General features: G+C 40.2%; 1 non-coding gene across 1 annotated transcript; it reads right to left on the reverse strand.

Moving 5' to 3' along the window:
- Positions 1-287: 287 nt before the first annotated feature.
- LOC115868021 lies at positions 288-421 on the reverse strand. Its single transcript, XR_004045379.1, has one exon. It is a non-coding gene; the product is annotated as a small nucleolar RNA SNORA42/SNORA80 family (small nucleolar RNA).
- Positions 422-13,784: the final 13,363 nt, after the last annotated feature.

Below are 13,784 nucleotides of genomic sequence, written 5' to 3' on the forward strand. Positions count from 1 at the left end.
TTTTTCCTATAAGACTCTTACTGCCACGGAGTGGATTCTGATGCATGGTGATGCTATAGGAATAAGTAGAACTCTCCTTGTCAGTTTCTGAGACTACAAATCTTTACAGGCGTAGAAAGCTTCATATTTCTCCAAAGGAGGAGCTTGTGGTTTCGAACTGATGGCCTTGCTGTCAGCAGCCCAACTCAACACATTACACCATAGAATCCTTCAATATTGGAATTCAAGGCTTTAATTTTTCCATCAGTTCTTTCAACTTGATAAACTTGTTTTTTCTTTTCTTTTTTCACTGTGCAACCCATTTCAGTGCCTTAAGCTTACCGGGTAAAGCCAAGCCATGGTTCGGGGTGACAGTTTGCTTTAGCATGGTACACTGTGAGAAGCCCATGGAATCAGACCTGCCACAAATCCAAACCCATGAGGAAACTTGTTTTTTCTTTCAGCTTCTTTCTTTCATTTTACTTTCTAACTCCAGGTTTTTGCAGGTTTCTATATGATACATTCCTTTGTCTTCTTCAGCTACCCTTTGAAATGTTCTGTTCAACTCCTTGACTTCATCATTTCTTCTATTTGCTTTCCATTCAAGAGCAAATTACAGAATTTCTTCTGACATCCAATTTAGCGTTTTCTTTCTTGCCTGTATTTTTACTGACCTTTTGCTTTCTTCATGTATAATGTTCTTGATGTCATCCACAGCTTGTTATCTCACTTTTAAAATCTTAAATCTATTCTTGGTTTAATAACTAAATCTATTCTTGGTTTGGTTTCTAAATTCAGATGAGATATACTCAAGGTTATATATTGGCTCTTGTGGACCTGTTTTATTTTCTTGAGCTTCACCCTGAACTTATATATGAGCAATTGATGGTTTGTCCCACAGTCAGCCTCTTGGCTGCTAATCTTGAGCTTCTCCAATGTTTCTCCCCACTGATAAAGTCCACTTGTTTCCCAGGTATTCCCACTGATGAAATCCATATGTATAGGCATAGTTTATGATGTTGATAAAAATATATTTGCAATAAAGAAATCGTTGGTCTGGCAAAATTCTATCACTAGCTTCATTTTGTGCCCTAAGACTATATTTCCTTTCCTCTACATTTCCAATGTTTGCATTCCAATAGCCAATAATTATCAATACATCTTGATAGTATGTTTTATCAATTTGAGACTAAAGAAGTTGGTAGAATCTTCAATTTCTTCATCATTAGCTTTAGTGGTTGGTTCATAAATTTGAATAATAGTGTATTAACTGGATTTTCTTGTAGGTATATAGGTACAAAACGATCACAGGCATTTTTGTAATTCAAGATAAGTCTTGAAGTGTTCTTTTTGACAATAAAAGTGGCTCCATTCCTCTTAAATTTGTCATTCCCAACATAATAAACCACAGATTGCTGGATTCAACGTGGCCATTACCAGTTCATGTCATCTGCCTAGGATATTGCCCTTCCTAAGTTCCCTTTCACTTTTAACAACGTCCAAGTTTTCTAGCTTCACACTTTGGAGAACAACTGCCTGCTCCAACTAGAGCTGACCTTAGGGCACTGATAGAGAAAACCTTTCACCACTTTCATGCTCTGATGGGACACGACTCAAACGGAGAAGAAAGAGCTGCAGACATCCATCCGTAATCAGAATGCAGAATGTCCCTGATGTCCAACGTTTCCAAAATGCTACCTCGCTCACTGCCATCAAGTCAATTGTGACTCAGAATGACCCTTTAGGACATGTAGAACTGCCCCTGGGGGTTTCCAAGACTGTAGCCCTTGACCCGGCTAGAAAGCCTCGTCTTTCTCCCATGGAGCAGTTTCAAATTGCTAACTTCATCATTAGCAGCCCGAGACATAACCACTGTGCCACCAGACCTTCTATCCAAATGTTATACCACTCCATTATCCTTGATATCAACCACCACTCCTCCCTTTATATATTCAATCCATGACAGAAGAGTAATCTTTCAACATAGGTGCCAGGATTCGTGAAAACTTTTGTGATCTGGGACTAGACAAATATTTCCTAAGATCCAACACTAGTAGTAAAATCCATAAGAGAACAAAAGGGCAAATTAAACATCATGAAAATTTGAAGCATCTAGTCATTAAAAGGCATCACGAGGAACAATGAAAATTCAAACCCAAAACTGGAAGACATTTTTGAAAAATACCTGAAGGACTTGTATCCAGAATATATGTAAACTGTATTGTTATATTTTCTACAACTCAGAAGACAAACCATCCTATCTAAGAAAATTGATGGGCATATTAAAAAGTACTCAACACCATTAGCTCTTACAGAAAATAAATGTAAACCATAATGAGATACAATAACACATCCATTAAAATAAAACCTACCATCAAGTCAATTCTGACTCACAGCGATCCCATATCACAGAATAAAACTGCCCCCTGGGTTTCTGAGGCTGTCAATCTCTTACAGGAGCAGAAAGCCTCCTCTTTCTCTCTTGGAGCAGCTGCTGGGTTTGAACAGCGACTCTATAATTAGTAGCCCAAACTTGTTATGCCACCAGGACCCCACCTACTGATTGGAATGATTAAATAACAGACTGGCAACAGCAAGTGGGGGTAAGGATATAAAGTAGCTGGCACCTTCATACTTGTATTAATGTGGAAATGAAAGTGGTACCATCACTTTGGAAAGTAGTTTGATGGTTTCTTAAGAAGTTAAACATACACTTAGCATGTTGCTGTGTGCTGCTTACTCAATAACTAAATGCCACTCATGACAACCCTGCAGAAGAGAGTGGAATTGATCCCACTGAGTTTCTTAGGCAGAAATCTTTACAGAAGCAGGTCTCCAAGTGTTTTCTCCCACCGAACCTATGGCTTCAAACCACCAACTTTGGGGTTAGGAGTTGAGTGCTTGGCTATGATCCTCCCAGGGCTCCTTCTCCAGCAATTCCACTTCTAGGTATATCCATAAGAGAAAGGAAGCTATATATCTATATATGAAGACATTTATGTAAATGCGTATAATAGTATTATTCATATTAGCCCCAAACCTGGCAATTCAAATATCTATCAACTAGTAGATAGATAAACAAAAGGCAATGTACTCATATCGCAAGAAAACGGGAAAAACTATTGACACGTGCAACAACATGGATAAATCTCAGAGACATGACTCTAGGCTTCCAATAAAGATGGTGACTTTGACCGACATGCCTTTCGATCCCTCTTCAACTGAGAAGTTATAAAACAGACATGGAGGACACTCTGCAGTCCTGAAGCTCTGAAGGGGAAACACAAAAAGCTGGGTGAGCTGGATACCAAGAGTGCAGAAGGTGTCTGCGGATGAGAGTGAATAGTTCTCAGTTCTCCAAGGTGCTCTAGTGCCCCTGTCCACATGCGGGTGCCATAGGCAAGCGCTCAGTAGAAACCACAAGGCCCCGCCCAGTGAGGGTGGAGCTTCATATGCTACCATTGCCCTGGGCCCAAGCACCTGAAGAAAAGCGACATTTTAAAGTGCCAGCGCAGCACCGTGCCCAAGTTCCTGGGCTCCCCAGATCCAGGCCCAACCCGCCAACTTATGGCCACTTTAAAAAGTGACAGAGCAGTAAAGGAGCACATATGTGAAGGATCTGAGCACTGGGCCTGAACCTACTGGCTTAGAACTTATTTATTTGTTTGTTTTCAGCTGTCGAGTAGCAGTGCACACATTCACACACATGGGGACCTTGGACCAGAAAGTGGTAGTTTAAAGGTATTTTTAAACTAGCAGAGTAACGGGGCCTGCATATTCACAGACTGGACGTGGACAGGGCACGTCAGGAGAGATCCTGGATAAACACATAGTGGTGTCTGAGAACGACGAAATAGCTGCTGACTGTAGCCTGTGCTTTCTTTTTTAAAATTTTTATCTCTAGCTGATTATTTATTTATTATTATTAATATTGTTTTTGAGAAGGTTTTTTGCTCACATCTTTATTTTCTTATTCGTAATTTTTTGGTGTGTTTCTTTGTTAATTAGGCTGTTGCAATTTTTGCTTGTTTCTTTTTAAATGAATTAATTTCTTTATTGTTCCACTCAATCAAGACAGCTATCTGCACATGACCCAGCCACCCCTGCACCACTAACACCTAGTAGATAAGGAAGACCACCCACTCCAGAACCACTTGATCAACCAATACATATAAATTTTAAAAATGAAATAAACCCCAAATTCACAATGTCTCAGCGATAACAAAGAATAAAAGAGTGGTACAAATGAAGGATTAATATATGAAGCCAAAAGACCTCCCTAAGGAAGATAAAGCATTAGAACTACTGGGAAGGTAGGGTAGGGGTGGTGGGGGTAGGAATTCAAGGAATAATTCTTGGGTACTTACAATAGTAGACAAATAGATCAAGAGAGCTACACACACACACACGCACACACACACAATAGAAGAATGTAGTAAAATGCTACAAAAGCCATCTCAGAACATAAATGAAAACCATAAACAATACAAACACTCCAATAGAAGTCCAGGAAATTAACACTAAAATGTTAAAATTAGACAACACTTTGAAAGCAGTAGCTGAATTAGTAAGCTTGAATACAAATCTCTCATTAGTAATTTATGATACGAACAATCCATTTGAAAGAACAAAAAATGGCTAAAGAAAGTCAGAGAATTGTATGGGGCACTATCAAGAGGAATAATGTGTGTGGCAGGCATTCCAGAAGAGGAAGAATCAAAAAGTCCACCAATAAGATTGGCCAAGAACTGCTGGATCAAAACTTCCCTCACCTCATGAAAGAGTATGAAACTGCCATTCAAGAAGCCGAACGAACCCCAAACATAATAGACACCAAAAGCAATCACTGGAACAAATTATCGTAAAACTTTCTAACACCAAAAACAAGGAAAGGATCCTGAGAACAACTCAAGAAAAAAGAAAAATCTCCTACAAAAGGAACCAGTAAGACTAATTTCTGATTTTTCACCAGAAACCCTGCAGGGAATTAGACAATAGAATGAAACTCTGAAAGAAAGAAAAAATGTCAATCTAGCATTTAATACCTACCAAAAGAGTCCCTCAAATATAAAGGAGAAATAAGGGCAATTCCAGATAAGGATAAATAAAAGGAATTTGTAAAACAAGAGCCCACTTAAAAAATACTAAGGAAAGTTCTTATGATAGAGAAAAGTATAAGACATCAATCTGAGAATCACATATAAGACAATACTGCTTAGAAGTTAAATCAATTATCGTAAAATTCAAAGTAAAAAAAACCCAAAAATATAACTTACAAAATTATTAAAAGGATAGCCAGAGATATCAATCCACAATGAAGATAAATAAAAAGTAAATAGAGGGAATAATAAAGCTGCACAACATTTGAACAGAGAAGATGTCACATAGATTACAAGAAAGATAAGACTGTTTTAGTAATAAATAATAAAGTATCCTCAGAGAAAACAGATAATTTTCATCAAAATTTTAAAAAATAAAAATCACAGTAAACAGTAAAACACAGGAAAGGAAGAAAAGGTAAAACACACACACACAAACCACAAACAAACTCAGCACAGAAAATTACAAGGAACCAAGAAACCAAAAGTAAAATTTAAAAACACACAGTAACATGTCAGCAATAAATTCACACCTACCTCTTGGTATGACTGAACCATTGAATTGTAGGATATATTGATCATGTCCAATAAAATCATTTTTTAAATAGCATCTATCAATAACAACACTGAATGAAGATGGATTAAATAAACCAGTCAAACCAGAGAGAGTAGCAGAATTGATAAGAAAACAAGACCCATGATTATGCTATTTACAAAAAACACAACTTAGACACAAAGATTAAAATGGTCTAAAAGTCAAAGGATGGGGAAAATTTTACCAAACTAATGGCAGTTTAAAAAAAAGAGAAAGAGAGCAGGAGTAGCAATACAGAGTAAGTATAAGTTGGAATTGTCTCAATCGCAGTGAGTTTGGCTTGTTTGAGAGCAATATTAATCTCAGATAAAAGATACTTCAAGGCAAAATGTACATAAGATACAAAGGGATCATTGAACCAGAAGATACGACTATAATAAATACCTATCCAGCCAATGAAAGACTTTCAAATTGCATCACTAAATTCTTACAGATTTCAAGAGAAAAACAGAAAACACTACAGATATAGTTGTTGTTATATGCCATTGAGTTGGTACCAACTCCTAGCGACTCTATGTACAATAGAGTGACACACCACCCAGGCCTGCACTAGCCTCACAACCATTCTGATGTTTGAGTCCACTGCTGCAGCCACTATGTCAATCCATCTTGCTGAGGACTTTCCTCCGGCGCCTCTATTTCACCAAGAATGATGCCTTTCTCCCGGGAAATTATAGGAGGCATCAATACACCACTCTAAAGGAAGGACAGAACAGAACAACTAGACAGAAACTCCACAAAGACAGAGAAGAACCAAAAACACACTTAATCACCTTGACGTCTTGACATATAGAACACTCCACCCAACAACAGCACAATATATACTCTTTTCCAGTGCACATGGAACACTTTCAAGAATAGACCATATGTCAGCCCACCAAGCAAGAATTACTCAATTAAAAAGCATAGAGATATTATAAATCATTTTCTCAGGTCAAAATGTTATAAAATTGGATAAAACAATTGGAAGATCAAGGGGGGAAAGCAAATACATGGACATGACAGCAATAAATCCACACCTACCTCTTCTAAACAGAACAAAATCCTGCTTAAAACCTACTGGGTAATTGAAAAAATAAGGAATGAAATGTTAAAATTCTTTGAAACAAATAAGCATGAAAATACAACTTACCAAAACCTAAGGCACACAGATCAAGCTGTACTCAGAGGGCAATTTATAGCATAAATGCACACATCATAGAATAAAACCCAGAATCAACAATTTCAGTCAACGCCTCCAAACACTAGGACTAAAGCTGCAAAATAAGCCTCTGGCCACCAAAATAAAAAATAATAATAAGGATTAGAACAAAAATAAATCGATCAGAAAACAAACAAAAAACAACAGAAAGAATAAAAAGACAAGAAATCGGTTATTTTAAATAAGTATTAACAAAATTTAAAAACCACTGTATGAGCCCCCAATAAAATGATTTTTAAAAGAAAAAGGAAAATTAAAAACCAGGAGCTCATCTAACAAAGGAAAAGATGCAAATATCATGATTAAGAAATTAACTGGGCAACATTACCACAGAACCATGAAAGGATAATAATACAATACTATGAAAAATTATACTCCATTGAATTTGGAAACCTAGACTAAATGGACAATAGACACAGAGTAAAAGGGCAGAAGGCTGCTATCCCAGTGTGGTGGACTTTGAAATCATTGGACTTTGTTTCCAGTCTCTTGCTTTCTACATTTTCCAATGATAGGAAGCTTGAAACCAACATATATTTGGTATTTTCATAATGTGGTGACATGCCTTCATCAGCAAGTGCTTCAAGTTCTCCTTACTTTCAGCAAGCAAGGTTGTGTCACCTGCATATGGAAGGTTGTTAACAAGCCTTCCTCCAATCCTGCTGCTGCATTCTTCTTCATACAATCCTGCTTCTCTGATCATTTGCTCAGTATATACATTGAATAAGTATGGTAAGAGGATGCAACCTTGAAGCATACCGTTCCTGATCTCAATCCAAGCAGTATTCCTCTGTTCTGATCACATAACTGCCTCTTGATCAATGTACAAGTTTCTCATGAGTACAATGAAGGATTCTGGAATTCTCCTTGTTCTTAAGGTTATCCAGACTTTGTTATGACCTACACGGGTGAAGGTTTTTCCATTGTCAACAAAACACAGGTAAATAGCTTTCTGGATCCATAAATCACTCTATAGACAAAGAAAAGCCTCAAGGTGTATATTAAACATCTCGATGTAAATCCTAGAACTATGAAAGATCACCAATGAAGGAGTTGGGACAAACATGGGGACCCTTATACATACATCCCATAAACACACTATCAGCGATAATGAGAACAGGCACACAACAGGTGACAGAATAGATGAATAGGGTTCCTCTCCTGAAAATAAGACACATGCATCAAAATATTTTATCAAGAAACTAAAAAGAAAGCCTAAAGACTGCAGGGGGTGGGGGGTGGCAATGATATATCACACGAGAATCTAATCTCTGAAATCCATAGAAAACTATAAAACCTCAACAAGCAAAAGACGAATAACTCTATTTTAAAATTGCCAGAGCACATGAACAGATGGTTTACCAGGGAAAGCATTCAGCCAGCCAGCAACATATGAAAAAATTCTTACAATTTACTAGCCATCAAAGAGATGGAGAAAAAAAATGTAAGGGACACCCTTCACCCCAACATTGATAACAATGTTTATAAAGTCAGAAACAGAAAATATTGGCGAGACTGGAACCCTCATACACTACTGGTGGGATGGTAAATCAGTACAACCACTGTGGAAAGTGATAAGGTGCTTCCTCGAATCATTAGGAATAGCAGTAGCAGTGCTTGGTATGCATCCATAAGGAATAAAGACCCTAACATGGACAGATATAAGCATGCTCATATTCTTCTCGGCACCATTCACAATAGGTAAGAAGATGGAAACAACCCAAATGCCCAATCATGTAAGAATTATTAAATAAACATTGGGACATACACATAATGGAATCCTATATATTGTTAAAGAATAATGATGAAACTGAAACACCTCATGACATGGATGAACTGAGAAGACATTATGCTCAGTGAAGTTACTAAAAGAAAGCAAAAGTACAAATACTGCATGAGACGTGTGACAGTTAGCTTTTGGGTCAACTTGGCTCGACCATGGTTCTCAGTAGTTCGGCTATAATCTCCCATGATGCGATATAACACAATGTAGTCAATGCCATGATGGGATTTATATAAGGTAACCAACTCTGTGGGAAACCAGAAGTTGTGGTAAAATGAAGGCCACACCCTTGATGCAAAGAAAGAGTCCTCAGGGTGTGGCCTGCTCCATTTCAAGCAGACTCCATGGGAAAGCGTGTCACTCCTACAGGATGTGGATCCTACATCTGTTTTGTTGACCTCTGGCCATATGCCAGCTGATCATAGGAGCCATCAGTAGACTGCCAACTATGGATTCATTTTACTCTGCATCCACCAGCCTACGGTCTACCTACTTCATCTTCCTGCTCCCTGGGTTGTCAGCCCCTCAGCTACAAGAGTCAGGAGAAGCCTCCAGCTTACCATCTGACCTACAGACTTGAACCCGACTGGATTTATCGACTTCTCCAACTGTGTGAGCCATTTCTTGATATAAATCTCTTTCTACATCCATACACATATAAGTGTCACTGGTTTTACTGTTCCAGAGAATCCAGCCTAGCACAAGACCACTGTTATTAAATTTTTTAAAACTCAGGAAAATAGTGTCATACCCAAAGAAACAGACTGATCATGACCAGCAGTGGAGAGTGGGAGTGGAGAAGGAACAGGCTAGAGGATAGATACAGCCTCACTTTGATGAAGGGGAAGATAACATACTGCAAAAGGGAGATGGAAACAAAACTTCCATTGGGAGGTTTGATACGTTATTTTAAAATGGTGAATGTAAAAAGGTGTAAACCTCCACCTAATTCACAATAAATAAATAAACACTATGCTGAGTGAAAAAGGCCAGACTTGTAAGACTGCATGTCATCAATCCATCTACATGAAATTTCTAGAAAAGGTAAACAATAAAGACCAGAGACAGATCAGTGGTTTTCTGGGGGTGGGGACGGAGATAGACTAGCAAGGGGAATGACGGCATGCTTTGGGGTGACGGACATGTTTTAAAACTGGATCGGGAAAATAATTGCACAATTACATACCTGTGCTAAAATCCACCAATCTTTACATTAAAAAAGGGGGAAGTTTAAAGGAAGCCAACTAAAAATCAAAAAAAACTATGTTAAATGAATGATAAACTATGAAAAGAAAGAGAAAAAAGAAAATTAGGATACTATTACTCACTGCCATGAGTCGATTAGGACTCATACCCACTCATGGCAGTGCTGTTGATCGGGACCCGATAGGGCAGAATAGAGCTGCCCTGGTGGTTTCAGAGACAGTACTTTTTTTATTCATCATTTGATTGGGGGCTCATACAGCCCTTATCACAATCCATCCATCCATTGTGTCAAGCACATTTGTACATATGTTGGCATCATCATTTTTAAAACATTTTCTTTCTACTTGAGCCCTTGGTATCAGCTCATTTCACCACCAGCACCACCCCCACCCCTCACTTCACTCTTTACTGGAATAAAAGTCTCATCTTTCTCCCATGGACTGGCTACTGGGTTCCACCTGCTGACCGTGCTTTTAGCTGCTCAAGTCCTAACCCCCTCTGCCACCAGGGGCTTTCCAAGACTGCTTCTTAGGCAAGGAAACAGGACAGGCTGGGCCAGGAGAAATGGGGTGGGAGGTGAGGGAGGAAGTGCAAATATGTAAGAATATATCTAATTTTACCTATTAGGAAGATGAGACACATAATCAGGTGACTGATTTGCCAATGTTACACAGTAAGAGATAGAGCCTAGATGCAAACCCCATGTCCTTGTCTCCCAACCAAGGGATCGTTCTTCCCTTTTACACAACCAGCTGGCTCCATGGCATAGAGGATGGTCATGAAGTCTCGAGGGGACCACCGGCGATGTCCTCAGATGGTTCATTGAAATTGGCATCTTGAGTGCTCCTAGTTGGTGATTTGGTACTTTTTGTATATAGCTCATCTGGCAGAGAATTACTCCTCTGCTCTACAAGTTCCCACAGATGGCTTTATTTTCCATTGCTATTAAATTGGTTTTGAACAAGACATAATTCTTCAAGTGCCTGTGAGCTCTCTGGGTTTGCTCAGGCAAGATTCCATAAAAATGTAAATAATCGGAACACTTCTGGGATTATTTATCACAACTGACTTTCGGCTGTAAATTTATGTGTTAATTTCAGCTGTAAGCTTCAGTGGGGAGAAAATGAACCATTGGAAATAGACTCTACCACCTACCATCCTCTCTATAGCCCCAGTTGCCCTCTGCTTCCAGGGAGCACACTACAGACAGGCCCACAGGCCTAGGCCTGGAAGAGGCTGGGCAGGGTCAAGAAGTAACCAGGTGGCAAGCGGGAAATAAATTTCTCTCAGCAGCTACTGTGACTCTGTCTCTCACCTCTACCTCTGGGACCTCTGGGAAATCCAGCCACCCAACCTTTTTCAGTTCCTCCTGCTCATTATTGCTTCTGGCCTCATACACCTGCCTCCTTTATTGATAATGTTCTTGCCTCCCCTTTATGCCTGGCTTAGTCTTACTCGTCCTTCAGCTCTTTGCTCAGCATCAATTGTCCAGGGAAATCTTCATGCTCTCCCTCTCCCCACAAAAGAAACAAAAACAAATTGCCATCGAGTCCGTTCCAACTCACCGTGACCCTGCATGTCACTGTTGGAGTACAACTACACTCCTTAGTGTTTTCATGGCTGTGACCTCTGGAAACCTATTGCCAGGCCTCTCCTGAGGCACCTCGGGTGGACCCAAACTCCCAATCTTTCAATTAATAGTAGAGCGTTAGTTGTGCCTCCCTCCCCAGAGCAGAGCTGTTACCTGTGCACAGTACCATGTCCTTATTCACAACACCAAACACAGTTGCAATTCCTACTGAGCTGTAAACTCTCTTGAACGCTGTGCTTGAGATACTAGGGGACAAGGACATGATCCTTGTAGAGCTGGCAACAAGCAAATTCATAAAACCAAATTCACCGCCATGGAGTTGTTTCCAAATCAGAGCAACCCGACCAGACTGAGTAGAACTGCCCCTGTGGGTTTCCAAGGGATATGATAGTTATGTTTCTAAAAGCCCATAAAAATGAGGAATTGCTACGTTCAGTGTTGTGGATGAGGACAATACTTTCTCCGGGGGCCTCCTGTTGGACTGAGCCACACACTCTTCAAGGGGCTTAGCTTCCTTCCACATTCGTTTGTGGCCTCTAGCCTTCCTGGGTTCTCTTCACCACTGTCCTGAGAACACCTCCTATTAAACCACCTTGACAGCATCATTGTTTCAAGGTTGACTTCTGGGGAACCCAACCTAAAGCAGAGAGCCTTCTTCTGGAAAAATTTTCCATGGAGCCACGATTAACATCACAAATTTTAGTGCAGGAGAGCATTCCAAACCAAGAGACCATGTGCTGGGTCAGACAAAGACAAGACCCAGTGCCTCTAGGCCTGGGTGAGAGTTTACTCATGATCCAGTGTTCCTCGAGACAGACGTCAGGGATCTGTGCCCCTAGACATCCAAATTGCACGCAGGCATTTAGTGGTAACCTGACCATAGGGTAAGCCAAGATCATTTCCTCCTGCTTCTTTTCCAGGATTCCACTGAGGCCAGAGCAGACTAGGATCAGACAGTGGGTGGCGAGAAGGAAGCTCCTAGTGATAGTTAAGATACTGTGTCAACGTGGCTGGGAAATGATTCTCAATGAGGGCTACAAATCCCCCATGATGCAATCTCAGGGATGTGGCCTGCTTCTAGATATTGTGAGACAGCTTGTTTGCTATTTGCTGGGTCTGGATCCTGCATCTGGCTCACTGACCTCTGGTTCTTTAAACTCAACCCAACCGTCTCACCTATGGTCTGATGACCCTGGGAATTGTTAGCAGTCTGCCACCTGACCTGCTGACCTTGGGTTCATTCACTTCTGTGGCTACATGTCTGCCAGCTGATCTGCTGATTTGGGCTTCATCAGCCTCTACAATTATGTGAGTCAGGAGAAGCCTCCAGTCTGACATTGGAACCACAGAGGTGGAGCTTGCCTACTTCTACAACAACATGAGCCATCCCTTTGTTATGAACCACTCATGCTTACACATTGGGCTGCTAACTACGAGGTCAACAGTTCAAAACCATCAGCCACTTCTCGGGAAAAAGACAAGGCTTTCTACTCCCCTAGAGTGACCGTCTTAGAAATTCACAGAAATAGTCCTACACTGTCCCATAGGTCGCTATGAGTCAGCATCGACTCGATCGCAGTGAGTTTGGTTTGGGGATTTGTACATAGTGAGTTGGACACAGACGCAAGAAGACTGAAGAAGAACTAACACGGTAGAATTATGATGATGGCAACGAATATTGAAAGTACCAAAAGAACAAACAAATCTGTCTTGGAAGAAGTACAACCAGAATTCTCCTTAGAAGGAAGGATAGTAAGACACATCTCATAAACTTTGGACATATTAGTAGGAGAGATTGGTCCTTGGAAAAAGACATCATGATTGGTAAAGGAGAGGGGCAGCAGAAAAGAGGACGGCCCTTGAGAAGAATGATTCACACAGTGGCTGCCACAATGACCTCAAACATAAGGACTAATGTGAGGATGGTGCAGGACCAGGCAGTGTTTCCCTTTGCTGTGCATGGAGTTGCTGTGAATCAGAACTGGCTCAAGGACACCTAACGACGACAGAGAGATACACATATAAGCTTCATCGGTTTTGCTTCTCTGGATAGCCCAGCCTAAGACATCCTTCCTGAGAGTGTAAGGTGCAGGCTGCTAAGGTCTGTGACAGTAAGAATGTCTTCAGCTTTAGGGAACAGAATACTCAATGAGAAAAAAAGCTTTCAATAATAGAGATGTATTGATGGAGGTATTGGCTCTAGAGAAAAGGAAGAGGGTGTGATGGAAGAGAATAAAAGGGTAAGCCAAGTAGATGGATCGGTCAAACAAAACCAGAAGATGAAAAGGAATCAGCTGTATCAGCAGAGTCCTCGGCTAAGGCAGAATAAT

The sequence above is a fragment of the Echinops telfairi genome, unplaced genomic scaffold (genome assembly GCF_000313985.2).
Source record: "Echinops telfairi isolate 266 unplaced genomic scaffold, ASM31398v2 ScPeMD7_5;HRSCAF=22, whole genome shotgun sequence".
Classification (NCBI taxonomy): domain Eukaryota; kingdom Metazoa; phylum Chordata; class Mammalia; order Afrosoricida; family Tenrecidae; genus Echinops; species Echinops telfairi.